This window comes from Corvus kubaryi, unplaced genomic scaffold, assembly GCF_017639235.1.
Source record: "Corvus kubaryi isolate FWS band 111438036 unplaced genomic scaffold, C.kubaryi_AGA036_p1.0 37292, whole genome shotgun sequence".
Taxonomy (NCBI): domain Eukaryota; kingdom Metazoa; phylum Chordata; class Aves; order Passeriformes; family Corvidae; genus Corvus; species Corvus kubaryi.
In genome coordinates, this window is record NW_024581091.1 from 213,202 (window position 1) to 231,976 (window position 18,775).

At 41.9% G+C, this 18,775-nt stretch overlaps 1 protein-coding gene across 4 annotated transcripts in view; it reads right to left on the reverse strand.

Annotated features, from left to right (window-relative positions):
• Positions 1-18,775, reverse strand: part of ANK2 (ankyrin 2) — a 247,997-nt gene that overhangs the window by 213,167 nt on the left and 16,055 nt on the right. Inside the window, exon 1 of one of the 4 annotated variants that reach the window (XM_042026801.1) lies at positions 13,818-13,965. The exons of 2 other annotated variants lie outside the window; for them this stretch is intronic. The gene's annotated coding sequence lies outside the window, so the exon portion shown is untranslated. Of the gene's footprint in view, positions 1-13,648; positions 13,778-13,817; positions 13,966-18,775 lie in introns of those variants that run through there. One more of the 4 variants, XM_042026800.1, reaches the window with a different exon arrangement.

The following is an 18,775-nucleotide window of genomic DNA, read 5'->3' on the forward strand; positions in this document are numbered from 1 at the left end:
GTTACCAAGAGAATGGACCCTGGCAATGTTGTCTCGATATTCCCTTGCATTAGAGTTTACATCCGCTCAAGGTCTGATTAAGCGGCTGCCAAAGGTCAGAGAAAGAGGCGCCTGCATTTCGTGTAGAGTGTGCTGCTATAGCCGGTTCTCTGGCATGGCCAGACCTCAGCCTGGGGTTTGGCATTCCTATATTGAAAGCTGCCTGCAGTACATTAATGAATTGGAGTTCAGCCTTGCATGAAGTGTTTCAGCATTCTCTCCAACTGTGCTAAAGGAATTTCCCATTTGCTTTTTTCCGCTAATTAGGGAGCCACTAGGACACAACAGGGCCTTTTGAGACATGCGGCAGGCCCTCAAGTTCTGCTGAGTCAGGAGAGGGGAGGGATATTTTGATCCACTTGGAAGACTACCTTCAACTTCGCAAACAAGGCTGCAAGCAGGACAGTAACTCCAAATGTTAGATAAGATTTACGACCTACAGGCACCAATATCCATCTAGACTTATTTAGTCCTTAGTTCAGGAGATAAGGCAGCAACAGGAGCTGCTGAATGTACAGATTTTTAAAGACTTAACTCATTTCAGTAGATACCTGCACTGCCCAGCATACATTTTTTATGGACACGTCTGCAAGGCAGAACGCAATACCTGAAGCAACTGCTCAAAAGTGACCTGCAGAAAACACATATCTAAAAACATGTCAATAAAGCCTCGATACAGCACTCTGCCATCTCACTGCACCTGCAGACTGCTCTGCTTCTGAACCCAGGCCCACCAAAACAATGCTCACATTTATAATGCAACAGGCTCAGCAGTTCTTACATGTTAATTCTTGATTTTGAACTGGAGATGCTGAATTTTAAGAGAGATCAGAACTGCTTCAGAAATGCCTTGTCATTTACTGTATCCTGAAGAGACAGAAAATCACTTAAGAGCTGGTATTTTTTAACCTAACTTCAAAACTGTGGAAAACAGATGCTGTATTCTCCTAGGACACTCCATCCGTGGTATGCTTTATTTGCATCCAAGGAAAACACCTGCTGTGCTTCAGGTTGTTCAGTGCCACATGTCTCTGATTTCCGCTGTGCAGCAGGTGAGTCAGAAGATCAGCAGCACAGGCCTGAGGGTGTGATCCTCCTGCCACTGTAACCTCCCCCCCGGACTACCTCCTGCTGCCTTTCACTGCCTGCTGAAGCAGGTGAAACCTCTCACCCCTCTTCAGCAAACATTCTCCTGCCAGCAGAGGCAGCCCCTCCTGCACCACTGTTCCTGGCAGTACTGTTTTCATCAAGCAGCATTAAATAAAATTCATTTCAATGCCTTCAGATTGCCATCCAGTCTAGTTTTCCATTTAATTTAGTTTTACGCTAGCAACAACAACAATAACATACATTATAACCAAGATTTAAACATAGTTTCTCTGTTGGTTTGCACTGCTGATCTTCAAATTAAAATGTTACATTTTAACTTACAGATCAGCATTTACATTTACATGTTACATTTTATCTGACTATTAAGACATGGAACTAAAAACTGGTCAATGAAATTAGCACTGCAAATTTTTACATAACATACAGAATATTAATACAAACAATTTTAACTGGGATTAATTTTCATGGTTTGGTTGCCTGAACTGGTATTTGAACAGTAGGCTTCACTTCTACTACAGTACTAAACAATATAAGCCTCGTTTTCAACTTGATAAAATTTTTTAACTATCTTACATTATGAATGGCCTTTTATGCTTCTGAAAACGTGGGTTTTTTCTAGAAGACAATAGTGGTCAGCCTAGTGGAGAGAAAAACTGAAGCTGAATTTCCTCCAGATGTTATCAGTAAATCGGGCTCAATACCCAAAAACACAGTAGGCTCCCCTCTAAACACCTGCCAGCAAGACATGAACTGAGACATGGGATGGGAGAAGCAATGAGAGCAGGACTATCTTCAGTAAGGTAATAACTGCTGCAACCACATCTCTCCTTCGCATACAGGAAGCATTTTATTTCCCTCCTGTCCATAATATACATATATTTGCAGTCAGGTCAGGTTTTATAGAATTTCAGAAGCCTCTTCAGAGTGGAGGCCAAAAACCCAGGGCTAGACCCTGGGGAATCTCAGAGAAAAGTGATGTGAGGGGAGACTGAAAGCAAGGATGGCAAAGGAGGCCAGGTAGTAACAACAGTACTGGGCCAAAGGCAGCCAAGAAGGAATAAAGTTGCAATGTTTTATTTCCCTTGAAAAACAGAAACCAGAAGCAGTTCCTGCTAAGTCACCAGCTGCACCAACCTCACCCAGGCATGCACATCTCCAAACTCACTTGCATCAAGTATTTTATTTTCCACTCCTCCTCTCCCAAAAATACACCATTTACTTCACACTCTCAAAATCTTTCAAGTACCCATGCAGAACAAATCTAAAAGAATCTCCTCTTAAACTAACATTAACACTGCAGACAAAAATACAACTGAGAACACATAATTTCAGAACAGCTTTTAAAAAATGAGAACAGAGGATACTCCTCTACAACACAATCTCCATTTTCCCAATATTTATTCTTCAGTTCTCTTTACATATTTTTTTCAGCACTGTGAAAACAACTGGGACTTTGAAGCACAACTGCTTTCCATAGTGTTTCAGAAATTTAATTTCTGATCTGTATTGGCAGAGAAACCTGCCCAAATAATCAAATCTCATCTTTCTCCGTTGAAAAAAAAAAAAAAAAAAAAGATTGTATGTCTGTCTCATCAGACACATCTTTCTTTAAATTCCTTGTTTTCTTAAACACAATATTAATTTTAATTTAAAAGAAACAATTTCTCTTTGTTAACTAACTCCTGATAGCCAGAAAGGAAGGAACACCTTATGAGAGAGTCATTCCCAAGTCCTGAGCATCTTCCTCATTCTGATCCCCAAAACCTGATTGATTCCAGCAAGCAATAAAAGCACACAACAGAGAGACCAATCTTACCCAACACGTGCAAAGATCACAAGTATTTGTGTGCCCCTCTCAAGGACACAAGGCAACAAAATAAGGAAGCCTTAATTCCAGAAGAGAGTCCTGAGAGAATGAGCAAAAAGAGTTTCCATTCTATCCCAGGAGATCAACAACTCTGGGTCTTCCACATCTTAAACTAATGCCCCAATCCCAGGTTACAGAAATCAAGGGGTTAAATAATAAGTCACCATGTTTCCTGCTTTTTCACTAAATTAAACCAAGTATCTCATCTGAATTTCACAGATATTAGTATAACTCCTCTATTCACTATAACATAGTCCTTGCAATGTTTTAATTAATTTTACTCTTTAAAATGCATGAAAATTTCACATCACCTTTAAATATTTATTGACAGTTTCGATGAATATTTCATGCTGATTTTAAAGAATAGAGAACTTTTCCATAACATTTGTTACTACAAAATAGCAATTCTACACTCTCAGATATGCTCTCAGTACAACGAAAAGGAATTTTTTATCTTGTTCAAAGCAAGCTATAAACACTGGCTACTGCAGACAAATAAAAACATCAAGGATGAGTTTTTTCAAAGCTACTTAAGTGATTAGGGAGCCCACACAGCTCCCATTTAAATAAGCAGTAATGGCATGTCTGAATCTTTTGAGCAATTTTGAGTATTTCATTGGTCTATGAAAGATTTTCCCAGTTAAGAGTAGTAAGTTGTGAGTAATTAATTTAAAACATATTACCTGTGATGTACAACGAAGAGAATTCTCATAGCAAAAGTGAGTATTTTAAGATGCTAAAATTGACCACAAAAGCTCTACAAACATAGGAGCACAATAAAATTCAAAACCAACTGCCTCGTTTCTGCATAATACCTGTCTTCCCTTTCAACTTACCATTTTTCTACCTTTTTTTTTTTTTTTAAGGTCTTTTAAAGCTGCTGGAGATGCAACAGAGTAAGAGCACTGTGGTGGGTCAGACTGACTTAAGGAAGTTGGGGCCATAAACAGCTGAGACAGTAAAGGCAAGGCAGGTGCAATTGCTTTCCCTGATGGTGAAACAATCAGTGCAGCCAGCGTAGGTTGCTTACACACAAACAGCCTTGTATATTGAAAAAATCCACCTGTTGGAATATTTAATTTAAAACAATATTTCCTATTGCCATAGAAGGTTCTAAATATTTGTACTTTTAGGAGCCAGATGCACGAAGAGCCAGACAACAGGCACTTGAAAAAAAGTTACATAAGAAACCAGCCGGACCAAAAAAAAAAAAAAAAAAAACCCAGTTAAAACTGTAACAGCAGCTTAGCACATATAGAAACCAAGGCATTCATGTGCAAAATGCCTTGCAAATACATTGCCCCTTCACAAAACTTTGTCAGCCAGCAGCAAAACCTTTGCATCAGGTGGTAGAGATTCCAGACTTCAGTGGTTTCCATGCTAATTCTGCCTGAAGAAATATGAAAACAGGAGCTAAAATCTTCTAGCTAATGCAGAATACTGAGAGCTTGCTTTTTCTTTGTTCTCAGTAAAGGCTAAAAATTGTCCTGTATTTAAGGATATTCTTATATTTTGTAGTCATAAAGTGGGTAAAAAGGCAAATGACAAGCACCCAAATAGAGGGGTGGAAGTAAGCACAGCAAACTATGATTCTTTTCAGAGAATTAACACTGTGGTTAAAACAAAGCACTTGAATATGCTGTGCCACAGTCATTATTACCAACATGCTCATTAGCATTAAATTAACATGGACATGAAATATCAGGATGTAAATTAACAGCAGATGATGCTGTGAAATCATAAGAAATTACTGTTATTTGTCAGTAATTCAACCAACAAAAACAAATTCTGTTTATCACATGTAAACTCCAATACTGTGTTACAATGTTTTGGTTTTTAACTAAAATCAACTAGCAAAAACAAAAAAAGTTACAATTTCACACTCACCTTCTATTTGGTACTGCTTGTGTTGGACACTAATTACATCCATGATCAAATCCAGGCAGCAATTTAATCAGAATACTGGACTCTGTTTTACAGAAGTAATTCCAATTTTCAGCAGAAACTATTTAAAATTATTTTCAATTAGATATTTGCTCTTTTCCCCAAAGACCTGAACTGTAACATTTTCCAAGTTTTTTAAGGTTTCATTTTAGCATTCTCTACCAAAGTGACCACAATATTATGATCAAAAACACATTTGTAATAATTATGCCCTAAATAGTTTGCAGCACATCCATATATTGACTTACACTGCAGAGGTCAGATATTTCATGGTAACTTAAAATTCAGCATATCCTTCTCATCCATGGCAGGCTATTTCATGACATGAAGCCTGTACTGCATTCAGGAGCCATCCCAACACCCACACCAAGTGCTCAGTCAGAGCAGGCAGGTGGCAATAATTAGAAGGAAGATAAGCTGAGGTGACACAGCAACGAGAGCACATCAATTACTGCCTGTCACTCGGACCGGGGAGCCTCTCAGAAGATGGACTGACACCATTGTGCCATTCCCTATGATATTCAGCTTTTCTCTCCTTCATTTCCTCAAAATGGAAGGTCACCACAATACCATGACATTTTTTAATACAAGTGAATTTTTTATAAATATTCACTGTATACACAATGCAAATTAATGTTTGGCTACATCTCACAGGCTGCACACTGTACACAGAATACTGCCGTGATTTCCAAAAAGTAGGTCACGTGACAGTAGTAGGCATGAACACTTCTGTTTGAGGAAGAGAGAGGTGATTCCATAAACATTTGATAAGATTTGGTTTGGCAAAAAAACCATAAACTATGTATATAGAGACTGCTAGCAAACTTTACCAACAGGAGATAAGGGAAAGGGGGCAAAAAGAGAATAAGGAATGTAATACATAATAAATGTGTATAATAAAGAGAATACCTCTGCATCTTGCAGCTCCATATACATACACAAAGATTTTAATATAAATATGTATATAATTTTATGCAAATATATAAATGTTTATTATGTTTCCAATATAATTTTAGATATTGATATTTATCTTTTATATTCATATGCACACAAATGTAGCTAAGTGTATGTCTCCATCTTGAGAAGTAAGTACAGACACTGTAGTTTAACTCCTTAGGGGTAAGAGCAAATACAGTCCCAAGCACCTGCCTAGTGCTGAGTTACCAGCAAGAAGTTAAAACCAAAGAAATCCAAATTTTGAAACCTTGAAAATTCTCACAGAGTAAGTTTGTCATCCCTGCCCTCTCCCTGCTGACCATCCTACAAGTAAGCAAAGAACTCAAGTCACCTATGATCCAGCTGGTTTACAAGTAAGTAATGCTTGAAGTCACTGTTAACATGTTTCTACACCATCTTGTTTTCCATAGGATTTTATAATCCAATCTCCAAATGTATTTTCGCCTTTAAAAAAAAGCAAAGCAAAATTAAACTCAGGCTTTAGACAACCAGTCAAACTACCTATATAACTACATGATTACAAAAAATCCAACCCAATCTGATGGATACATGTCATGCAGTCTGTAAAACTTGGAGCCATCCTTCCTCCTGGTGATGCTGGAGCAACTAAGGCTCAAGGTACAGGACAGCAAGACGAGAGGTTTCCAGCCACAGGACACCAAACAGGGGACTAGCCAGATACTAAAATCCTTTAGACAGCAACTGTGCACAGGCATAATCAAGTTTTGCTTCCATAAAATAGATGGAGGTCAAGAGAATCACAGCTAAGAGATTCTTCCTTGCCTTTCATCCTGGACTTCAAAAACTTGCTTTTAAATCCAGACAGCCATTGAAAATGGCTGATTTTCAAGCAAACTCAATTAGTGGAAAATGCTCTGACCACCATTAGAGCAGATGGTTGGTGCAGTCACTAATCTGACACAGAAAGCTTCACCATCCTTTTTTGCACATCTTCCTCTTCCCATCAGAGGGGCCATAAGTGCACATCTCCTCTTCACTGTTTTATCCTCCAATAACACTTTTATACCGAATATAATTGCTTGTGTTAATTGGCAGTGCAAAAACTCCCCATAAACAGTAGATTAAGCCTGAGAAATGACTGAGAAATGAAAAGAGCCCATAATGCTATGTTGGCTTCAGTGCAAATTCAACGTATTCAAAACCATTTTTATTTGCTACTCAATGACCATTCTCTTAGGATGACAAGAAGAGGCAAGGAACAGGAGGAAGACCCTGAAAGCCATTCCAGGCTTGCACACGCTTCTCTGCTGGACACCCCTCAGCCCCTCATACCCAGTGTGCTTTGTGCTGGGCTGAGAGCAGGAGGCTTGCAGGTAGTTTAAGAGGGGATCGCTCATACTCTCCCTCACAGTACAGCGCTGTATAGAAATCAAGTAGAAAAGACAGGATGTTTTCATATCCCTTGGGACAAACAGAGCCATCTCCTGCAATGGCATACACTGTGTAATAAGAATTCCAGTACCTGCAGCTCTGTATTATTAGTGAGTCATTTCAAAGATTGGAAATAGGAACCTTTTAAGTGCTTGCACACCATCACCCAATATTATTATGGAACACTGACAGCTCAACACTGCTCATCTCCCAGGAAAAAAACCCTCTTTTTTCAAAATTAAACCAATAATTTCTTCTATAGTACCTAACAATTTTGTTGCATCCATGTGTGCACTCCATCTACTGCCTTTCAATCAATCATTCAAAACCTATTTGACAGAGAAAGAAAAGAAGAAAAGACAGATGAAATGCTTTATCTTGCTAAACAATATATAGGCAAGAACCTCATGTGCCAACCGTAGGAAGCCGATGAGTGCATGACACCTGAGAGTGGTGAGCACCCAGGGCAAGAGAAGAGGCAAGGAGGCCAGTGAAGGTGACTCACTGAAACAAGTCTCACCAAAAAGTATTTTGATTAGTGGATTTAACTGTATTGATAAAAATTTCTGCTGAATAAATGCAGCATGTTGATGAAATCTGAGAAGTATCCTGGAATGCATCCCAAGCACCACCTTCCTTTGCAGGTACACATCCTACTCCGGGGTCCCTGCGGCGCGGTGTCAGCACGGTTCCACCCCGCACACTTCACTCCCACAGGTCACAGTGAGGGAGCACGTGGAACATCCAGCACGGCGCTGGAGAATTCCACAGAGGCAGGCGAGAGGCAGCAGCTGCCTGCAGAGTGCCGGGCTCCACACTGCTGTATGGTTTGGTCTCTGTGAACATCAAAGCAGATCCATGGAGTAAAGCGTGGTATGAAATGAGCCCAGCTGCTCTGCTGGCCAGGGCGCTGACGTGCAAATCAGAGCTCTCTCCAAATGAACGCAATTAAGATTTTAAGTCACCATCATTATTTAAAATGACTGAGAAATTAAAAGAGCCCATAATGCCATGTTTGCTTCAGCTCAAAGCTTAACATTGATTTCTCCGCTTACAAACAAACTCTTGAATCAATTCATCTTCTTAAAAATTGATAAATACTCATTTCTAGTAGTCATCAACTTTCTGTTCAATAAACAAATAGAAATTGAAGCTCTAATGAATGGGTACTTCCTGTTTAACATCAAAACCATGCTAAAAACTGCACTTTCTGTACAAGGTACAATATGTAAAATTTCTTTCAGCTAATTTTGTAGTTTTCCTCTAGGTAGATTATAATTGTAAAGCCACAACTGATTTATTTTAAGTCATCTGCATGTGTTAAAACCTCACAACTGCACTACATCTTTTCCCAGAAAAACGAACAAACAGCATTAGGTTTTCCCTCCGCAGCTTCAAATACCAGATGGGAAAATACCTAGTTCTTTATGCAAGTGAAAAATATATGCTGCCATCAATGAGCTCAAGAACTAGAACACAACTATAGGACTGCTACAACCTCAAACCTGCACTTAGCCACAAAATAAAAATCCCAATAGAGTTCAACTATTGTTAACAGTCAGTGGTGAATAATCCGTGCACTGTAGGTCAAAATAAACCCAAGGGATCATTATCTTTGGCTCAACACATGAGAAATGGCTTTACATTCAAAATAGTCATCTCAACAAACAGTTTTCAAGACTCTGGAATATTGTAGAAAACATTTAAAATTAACCACCTTTTTTCAAAATAATTATATATGTTGCTTGTTTTAAAAAGTTCTCCCTCCCTTACTTTCCAAAAGGAATTTTCAGAGTGAGCTAAGAGGTGGTGAGTTAAAATTTCTATTTTGCTGATGTAGGTACATGCATATGTGTAAATTTCTTAAATATAAATACACATTTTTAGAACTTATTTGCTTCTTCGCTCCAAACCTTGTTGGGGAAAAACGGAAAGTGAAAGCCTCTGTCAGGAAAAAAACAGAAGAGCAGGGGAGGATGAAGACATTCTAAAATAAGCTGAAATGGAGTTTTAGAACCAACTAGAAATGATTTTCAGGCCAGTAGTTCAATAAGAAAAGACTTGGTCAGCCTAAAACGAAGCAAATGATCTGAGTGTCTTTGGAATTTAACCCATGGGCCCAGACCAAAGCCAATGAAACAGCGCAGGAAGGTGGACAAGTAACAGCTTTCAGCTTCCAGTTTCACTGCAAAGGTTGAAGAGGGGATGGAGAAGAAATGGGAAGGCAAAAGGATGTGTCCAGAGGGAGAACAGGTGTTTTGCTGAAAGCATAACTAGCCAAGCAAAAACATGAAGCATGAAATAACACATTTCCGATACTCTTTCAAAAAGAGCCTATAAAAAAATAAACTAATTCTGGACAATAGTGACAGCAGACTCGTCTGAAAGGAGACACAGTTCATGCCTAGCATGAGCGGAAGACACCAAAGAGCCGGTGCTGTTGAGGAAGCTGGGGGAGCCTCGACATTGTGCACTCCCTGGGCTGGAATTCGCTTCGGAGGCCAGGCAGTCAGACAGACCCACACCCATCCCACCTCCTGCTCAAAATGCCGACTCCAAGTGTGAGGTTTCCCTCTGCAGCAGCCCACGATCAACAAGGCTGAGCTTTGTGACTGAGTGGGAATACATGCTGAAAAGCAATGGATAAAATAAAAAAGCAAGAGAAACATATTTACGTGACCAATATGCATTTTTTATGATTACATAATAGGAAAAAATATCCTTAACAGTCTGTGACCAACAGCTGTACATCACCACCCATTTAGGAGGCCTAATGGAACTAAAGCTGCTGCACCAGAGTTTAAGAACTTTCTGTTCTGTGTAGTTAAGCAGCCTCGATGAAGCTGTTCTATGGAACACAAATATTTGGCTTCCAAGAAGACAGATATCCCACGCATCCACACTATCTTGTTGGTTTATTCTAATAAAGGGCTCAGGTTATGAAGCTTAAAATGTAACTTTGTATATATGTGTTAGTTTGAATTATCAAAGTCTACATAATTCAAGATACCCAGACTCTCCACTTGGTCAAACACTACCAACAAATGGGACTTAACTATTTTCAGGAGTTAAATCTTCCAAACTTAAATATGCAAATAATTTTGGATTACAATAGCAGCAGTTGCCAGAGGAGAGGTTTCCATGTCATTATCCCCAGCACATGGGAATTACATATTTAAGTCCTCATCAGAGTCTGCATTATCTTGTCATTGTTAACACACAGCAAACTTCCATGTTGTTTAACAACTGGAACAGTCTCGGAATACTAGGTCGGAATTGACGATGAACAAAGGCTCTTCTCAAAGTCGCCTCAAATCAATGGTCAGGGTTTATAAGCAAAATTAAAACATAGGCATGTAAGCATATTATAGTATGAAGCACATAGACAGGCTTACAAATCCAGGTATTGTCTAATTATGTAGAAGGCATGCACTGTTCAGATGTGCTGTTTGATACTGTATTTAGATTTATATGACCCCCCCCACACACACACAAATGGATCTAACTCAATTATCTTCACACACCATGTGAAAAAGGAGGAGGTACCACTAACCCTACTTTACCAAAACACTTAATGACTTGCCCCAGGTCATGCAGGAAATCTGTGGTGGTGGAGCAGGGAATGGTTCTCCTGGGATCTCTGAAATCCCAACTCAATATTCCGGCCACACTGCCACCCGTCCTCAGCCGTACTTAATACGACTAAATTACCGATGGCAACAAATAGCAGAATCTGACTTTCAGATGAGCTGATTTGTACAATGAGTCAATCCATAACTTTTGTCTCCTCCAGACACTTAGATCGATGGGCTGTATGCCCAGCACGTTATAATAACCCTGAAAAGCTTTTGGCTCAGCCTGCAAACACATTAGCATTAACTTAAATCTGCTGCTTTGTTTACTATATGAGATATCTGCTTGTGCTCTATGCCCAAGTGATACCAATTAAAGAGACCCAAATACAGCGCTCACAGAGCAGTACAAGACTAAAGCTACCCATGAACATAAAATTTACTAAACTTTAAATGGTACTTATTCCTCCAAAGCATTATGGTCTGACAGTCACATTTTTCTTTTCCAGTCATGGACTTGTCATGATTTACATTCAGAACTTACCCCAAAAAGCGATTCAGAAAGCCCTAGAAACTGGCTCCCCTCCCACTGCTTCTGAAATGGATTAACAGTGACTCCAGCCTTGGATCTGCATGACTACAAATTACAGTGAAGCCACCCTTGATTTAAGCTGTTGGAGAGCACAACAGGGAAATCACCAAAAATTCTGCTCTTTCAGCACTTTAAACCCATTCATTACAGAGTCTACAAGGCCACACAGGTACCAGAGTAAATCACTCTGTGGGAGACAACATCACCCAGTAACAAGAGGCTTTTCTTTTTTCCTCAGAGGTACAAATGTAGCAGAGCCAGGAGGGGTCTAATTACTCTCAGAACACCCAAGCAGCATTGGAAGTGGTAATTTATTGACCATATCAGTGGAGCTTAGTGCACAGGATGAAAAGACAAGTAAAGGATTGTATCCGGACCGCTGAAATGCCCACAGCTTGCCAGGGTAGGCAAACCAATGCAAGCCAACAAAGCAATCTGGCAAAACCATAAACCAGACTTATAATAAAACCATACTTGGCTTTTACTGGGCTTTAGCAAAATAAGAGGAAGGTAAGACTTGAATTTTAGTTTTAAACATTTAGAAACAAGTTTGGGAATGGGTACCTAGACAGCCTCCTGAAATCCAGAGTCCCTAATTACCCAGATGGGCAGCTAGGGAGCCAATCCAAAAATCTATCCAGGTCAGCAGGGTGGTTTTCACCAATCGCAGTGGCCACCGGATCATGCCCAGGAATACCAGTGCTGACCTGACTAGTACTGGCTTGGCCTCTAACTCAAGCAATAACCACCATTGAATGCCAACCTCTGCGCAGCTCTGCCCTTTTGTAAGCACAGGGAGTGGAAATAACAATGATATACAATGCACCAAAGTCAAACAGAATAGCAAAAGAATTCATTAAAATGTGTTTTCTTGCTCTTCTATACCAGCCCACTCTTCCATCTTGTGCTACCAAAAAAAGTAAAGGTTTCTGAGTGAAAAGTGCAACAGATTCACGAACATTTTCCAGTAGCTACCACATCCTACTCTCCAGTAACACCTCCACAAAGCTCAAGCCCATTTTGCAGAAAAATGAGAGAAGCAAACAGCAACAGGGGAAATTCAGACACAACCCCATCCATGTAAAGTCACTCATGGCAGCTTAAGTATGTTCTCAGAATGGACTTTCCCTCTTCACTCTACCAAAAACAAAAACAGAATGAAATAACTAAGACTAAAATGGGAAAGATCAATTAACATCTCAGGTATCTCCTTTTTTTCCTCACCTGTATGAAAAGATAGGAAGCTAGGAGCAAAAGCAAAGGTTAAATCAATCTGTGTTTTGAAGAGGTGACACGCCCAAGGGCCTTAGTCAAGTCTCCATCCTTGGCTCCTGCACAGTCAGAATCTGTGCACTGCTGCCAGTGGAGCCTGGAAATCGTTTGGTGGAGCACTAGACATGAACAGCCTCTACATTCAGCTGTTTAGTATCAGAAATGTTAACTTGCATTGCTTGGTTATATCACGAGGAAAATTAAATAGGAAACGAGCATTTAACATGCATGTCTGATATTCAGGCTTCTCAAGGAGAAAGAAAGGGAAGGGAGAAAACCTCGGGAACTGAGGACATTTTGCTTCCCCTGAGCCCTCGTTCATTCAAAGAGAAGAATCAGAAACCCTAACAATATCGTCTAGCAATTCCCTCCCATCACGTAGAAGGGAAAATTTTTCTGGACAGCTCTTTACAGAGGATACAGAAAAAATTGACAAATCTCCCTCTGCCTCTTCCCACTTGGCATGATGATCTGTTTCACCCAAGGACTGCAGAAAGGCAGAGTTTGTAGAGCTGAGGCAAGCCCCCCTTCCGCGCAGCTATTCCACAGATGCAGCAAGAACACCTGTGCCTACCAACCCTACACGGCTATGAGATGGCATAGAAAATTCTCTCTGCACCCAGCAACAAGAATGGGGGCTCCTACCCGATCCCTTCATCTGCCTGACGCGTTACTTTGGCAGAAGGAAGACTTCCTGCTTCTGCTGGAAAAAATAAATTTCTATTATCCCTGCCAGTTACTTACATTTTAATAATTCCTTACACAGGACAAGCTCCGCAGTTGCCATTGGCAAATACCAACGGGAAAAAGAAAAACCACAAAACCCCACCACCCAAGCCACAGCCACGAAACACGACACCCGTGCACGGGCTCCCGGATGGACAGGGACCCCGGGTAACTTACTGACGGGTGTATTCCTTCCTCAGCGCCGGCTTCCCGCAAGCCGCCAGCCACAGCGCCGGTGCTGCCGCAAGCCGCGGGCGCTGCCAGCCGCCCCCCGCCTGTGACAGCGCCGAGCAGGGAGCCCTCCCTCTCCCCTCCCTCCTCTCCCGGTATGTCCAAGCTTGCTCACGCCAGATCTGGAACACGAGCACGCAGGACGGCACGGAGCCCGCTGCTGCCCCCGCCGGGCGGTGGGGACAGGCGGGACCCCCGCCCACTCGCGGACAGCGGCGGGGCGGAGGCTCCCAGCCCGCCGTGACACCCGTGGAGGCGGCCTCGGCCCCGCACCGCCCCTCTGCCGGTTCCCCCTCTGTAATCCGCGTCCGTAGCGGGGAGGGAGGAACCTGCGTGGGCACCCTCCAGGCTCGGCTCTCACGAGGGGCGGATAGAGGAACCACAGCCTCTGACAGACTACGCGCATACACCGCTGTGTTTCGTGCCGCCACTCCCCTCTTCCCCCAGCAACGGACAGAGGGTACCTCTGGGACAGAGGCTGGCGAGTTATGGATAAGCCAAGCACAGGAGCTGTGCTGGGAGCCGGGAAAAGGGGGAAACTAAGCAAAGCAGCTGCTTCCAAACAGCTTTGCTGAGCCACGACGAGGCCAGCAAATGCTGCTAGTTTTGTCTAAAGACGTCTAATTTTGCTTTACTGCTGCATTATGATATACTTCTAAGACTACAGCTATGCTAAAATAATCATGGAATCACAGAACAGCTTGGGTTGGAAGGGATCTTACAGATTATCTCCTTCCAACCCCCCTGCCATGGGCAAGGACACCTGCCACCACACTAGGTTTCCCCAAGCCCTATCCAACCTGGCCTTGGACACTTCCAGGGATGAGGCAGCCACAGTTTCTCTGGGCAACCTGGTCCTTCTCTGGCCCCAATCAGGGCCTCACCACCCTCACAGCCAAGAATTTCTTCCTAATATCCAATCTAACCCTGCCCTCTGCATGGTCACTCCATGCCCTTATGACAAGGCTCTCTCCAGCTCTCTCGGAGCCCACTGAGGTACTGGAAGGTCTCCCCAGAGCATTCTCTTCTCCAGGCTGAAATGACCTGTTTGAGGTACAAAGCTGGAGTGAGAAATTAAGTATTAGCCAGTACTCCAAGGAACATCCAAAGGCAAAACCCTGGAAGAGGAGAGGCTAAGAGAACGAGGAATAGAAGGAAAGGCATGTCATGGGACAGGGCTGGCAGAGAGAAAACAGCATGTCACCACCTCCAGTGAGACACAGCACAACACAGACCCCTGGTTCAACAGCTCCACATCACTTTGCTCCACATGCTGGCTCATGTGGTCTGAGGAGACGTTCACCTGCATGGGCTGTGCAAAGCACAGAACACAGTGGCACTCAGAAAATACCATCTGGTTCAAAGATGACAGGTAACATCTCATTCTTCTTCTATGGCACCATCACTTTGGCATAGAATGGACAAAGTGTGGTGCTTTGCAAATTTTAGAGTTTCCTCAGTGCAACAACAGGAACTTACAGTAAAGGGCACCAAGTATTTTCCACAGCTGTGCACTTTTCCAAAAAAACCCTCAACAATTAAGCATACAAAATCTTGTAGTGCAAGCACATGGACATTGAAGCCAGAATTGTTTCAGCCACATAAGGTTTGATAAATTTAGTAAGAAAATATTAACCCACACATCAAGAAGAAACACAAAATACCCTCTGGTGTGCTGCAAAAATCAGGAGACTGGAGCAAGGGTTAAAGGGAACAGGAAGTATGAAGAAATGCAAAAACAGAAAGAAGCTGTACACATTAGCTCTTGTCAATGCTGTCCGGAACCAACACTGAGAAAGACCTAACAGCTCTCAATACTGCCATTAAAACTGTAAATGAGGTTTAAAAAAATAAAAATCTAGCCTATCTTAACAGATCTCTTTCTGTACATACCCTCCCCCCTCCAAATTAATTACGTTATGCTTCCACATCACTGACATAAAATGACTATGTGACCTACAACATCATTCTGAGACCAAAGCAAGCTCTGGTACTGTGTGTGCAGCCTGATGAGGCAGGACAATCTGAATCCTGCAGCACGAAACATGCACCAAGTACAACATGAAGAAGTCAGGAATAAAGAAAGCTAGGAAATTGCTGCACTGAAATATGTGGCATGAAACATTCATTTATTTTTCCCCATTCCTCCTTCTCTCATTTTCCAGATACATCTAAGTTGTTTCATTCATAGCAAATGGAATCAATAATGCTTTTAGCTCCAAGTGCATAAAGAGTTCAGCATAATACTGCACCCACTTCCAATCTAACCCCTTCTGGAATTACACAGGAACAAATCCCAAATGTAAAAGAAATTCTGAAGCAGGCCCAGCACAGCCATAGAAGAGGGTTTTTTAATAAGTAAATACACATATATACACGTGCACAGGAGCTTTGGGAAGATGGGGAAAACAGCAGTATTTCAATGCTGCTTAGCGAATTGGGTGTCAAAGCAGCTCTTAGGGGGAGCAGGTCATTTCACTAATTAAAGCTGTTCTTCCACGTTTCATTTCCTGACATTTGAGCAGTCCGGTTGCCTTGCCGTGGGCAGAATGGAACATGCCACTGAGCTCAAGCCAAAGGCTGATCACTTGTGACTCAGCTCAAATTAAAATACACAAATAAAAAGCTAAACCGACAGGTTACTATCCAAAGATGCATCCATACCCACTGAGCTTCAGAATGTCTTGCCCAACATGGAGTTAAATTACCTTTCTCACATCACAACTTAACAAAAAGAAGTGACCAAAACAACCTCCCATCAACCAGCAGAACAAGTAGTTTTCTCCTGCTAGGAATGTTTCAATGGTTTCACCATTAAATACATTTTCTGCACAGTAACAGGCTACTAAAGAAAAACATTCTCTCCAGCATCAATCCCTTCAGAACTAAGCTGACAAAGGCCAGATGGAGGAGAGCCCTTCATGCGCTGTCTCCTAAACCACTAAAGGAAGGACAATCATCACCTTCCGGGCAGAGCAAGCCACAGAGCAGCAGTTGCCAAATGCAATTAGCCCAGGCCTACAGAACAGGTTTGGACTACTGGAGATCAGAGCCTCATGTGTTTCAAAGGCAACGTGGTTGGTTTGGGATTTTTTAAGTTCCATTCTCCATGACAGTTACTTCATGAAGGTAACAGCAACAGATCCCTCCCAAAAGGAACTGCTCCTGAAGGGATGGATCAGAAATTTTATAGAAGCAGATCCATATTCTTCCCAGGGGAGTCTCCACCTGCAGAGAGGGCAGGATAATATCTACTCACATATTCGGGTCTCCACCTTATCTATCCACCACTAACCCCAAACCAAATCCCACAGAGCCATTTGACCAAGCAATGGGAAAAGCAAAGAAAAGCAAAGAAAAAGGATGGTGCTTCCAAAACCTAGGGGTTTTAAATGGAAACCCATCAGGAGATCTCACATGGCCAAATTAGCAAGCAAAGGATGCTGAGGAGTAATTTTTTTGCTTCAAAGGGTAGCTTCAAACAATTGTTCTACATTCTTTCCATTTTTCTTCACTGTTGTTTGCCTTCCCTTTCCTTCCCCTCAAAGCCTTACTGGTAAGAGAATCTAACTTCATTTACAGAGTTGGCAAAAGGAAGTCCTCTGGTATTTTTTCATTTCCAGCATTATGTCTTCCTAATTAAATTTCTATGCATCTCTGTTCAGTGTTAGGGCCACAAGCTAAGGAGGGTGTCTCCTGCAGTTCAGCCACCAGCATGAGCCAAACTAAGGCTTTTTCCAAAGCTCACAGCAGGAACAAACAGCTTTCCAACAAACCTAACAATTCCCTGGGGAGCTGGAACCACAACAGGTAGCTTCCATCAGCATTCCCAGAGACGATCACACTGTAATCCTTACACAAGCGTGGATCCACAGGCTGGATCTATTCTACAGTATCCAGCAAAACTCAGATTCCGATTTTTTCCCCCCAGGACAAACTGCAGTCTTATCACATCAATTCATCCTACAGCCTGTGGAAATCAGAGCTACAACGTTCACTCACTGAGATGAAAAAATTTGCTATAAAGCACAAACTTGGAAAAATCACATTTTTGCTAATTGAGTCCAACTCTTCCTCAGGCTTTCACCTACCCCCAAGGGATGCTTACTATCTTCTGGGATTAAACTCACTCCAGAAGCCTTTGGAGTGTGCCAAGAGTTACTTACCCTTACACATAGGCCATTCCCAAACCAAATTTATTAAGAATACTTTTCCCACTGCACCTGAAGGCTGGCTGGGAGACTGTGTGTGAAGGAAAATGAGCAGAGCCTGAAGAGCAAGATGCTGGCAGGAGGCAGTGTGAAGAGGGAGGATTTTTATAGTGTCCCCTTTTTTCACTTGAAAATAAAAAGAGTTCTCAGTATTGAGATCCACCCCCTTAGCCTACAGATGAATCTGTACTTTGAAACAAAAGCTTCTTGTTAAACAGCAACAATTAAAAACAAAAACACCCCTAGCACACTATATATTTTAATGGAACCGTCCTTGACATGCAATATGAAGGCAGATTCGTTTCCTGTCAGCCTGACTCAGTCTAATGGACTCGGAGGCTGCAGTTTTTCCACTCCTCTTAATGACTTGTTGCAATGGAGATGAGTGCTCTGTGTACAGCAATGCCATCTTCTGGCACAGTTCCTGTGAGAAAGGCCGCTTGCTGAATACCACTAAAAGAAAGCTCTTGTTTTGGGAAAACAGAAACTCAGACTCCACAATAAATCTTGAATATTTCCCCTCTCCACTGCACTTGCTGTTGGGCTCTAATTGTTCAAGGGTGTAGAGAGAAGCAGTGGGAACACACACAGTGTGCTGCTGTAGGAGCAAACTCGCTCAAGTGTCTCCTAAAGGCGTGCCAAGTACAGCACTGAGAGTGAGCATTTACAAGCTGAAGACAGGGATGAGTTCAAAGCCCACGGATGGAGGAGTCTGGCAGGAAGGGCAAGTAGTTACCCAGAGCCAACTTTGCATATCCCTGGGAAAATCAGCAAACATTTCACACATCTGACTTATTTACTTTTTGTATCCCCAGACAGAGAATCAATATTAAGCAACAGCAAAGACTGAAAACACGTGCTA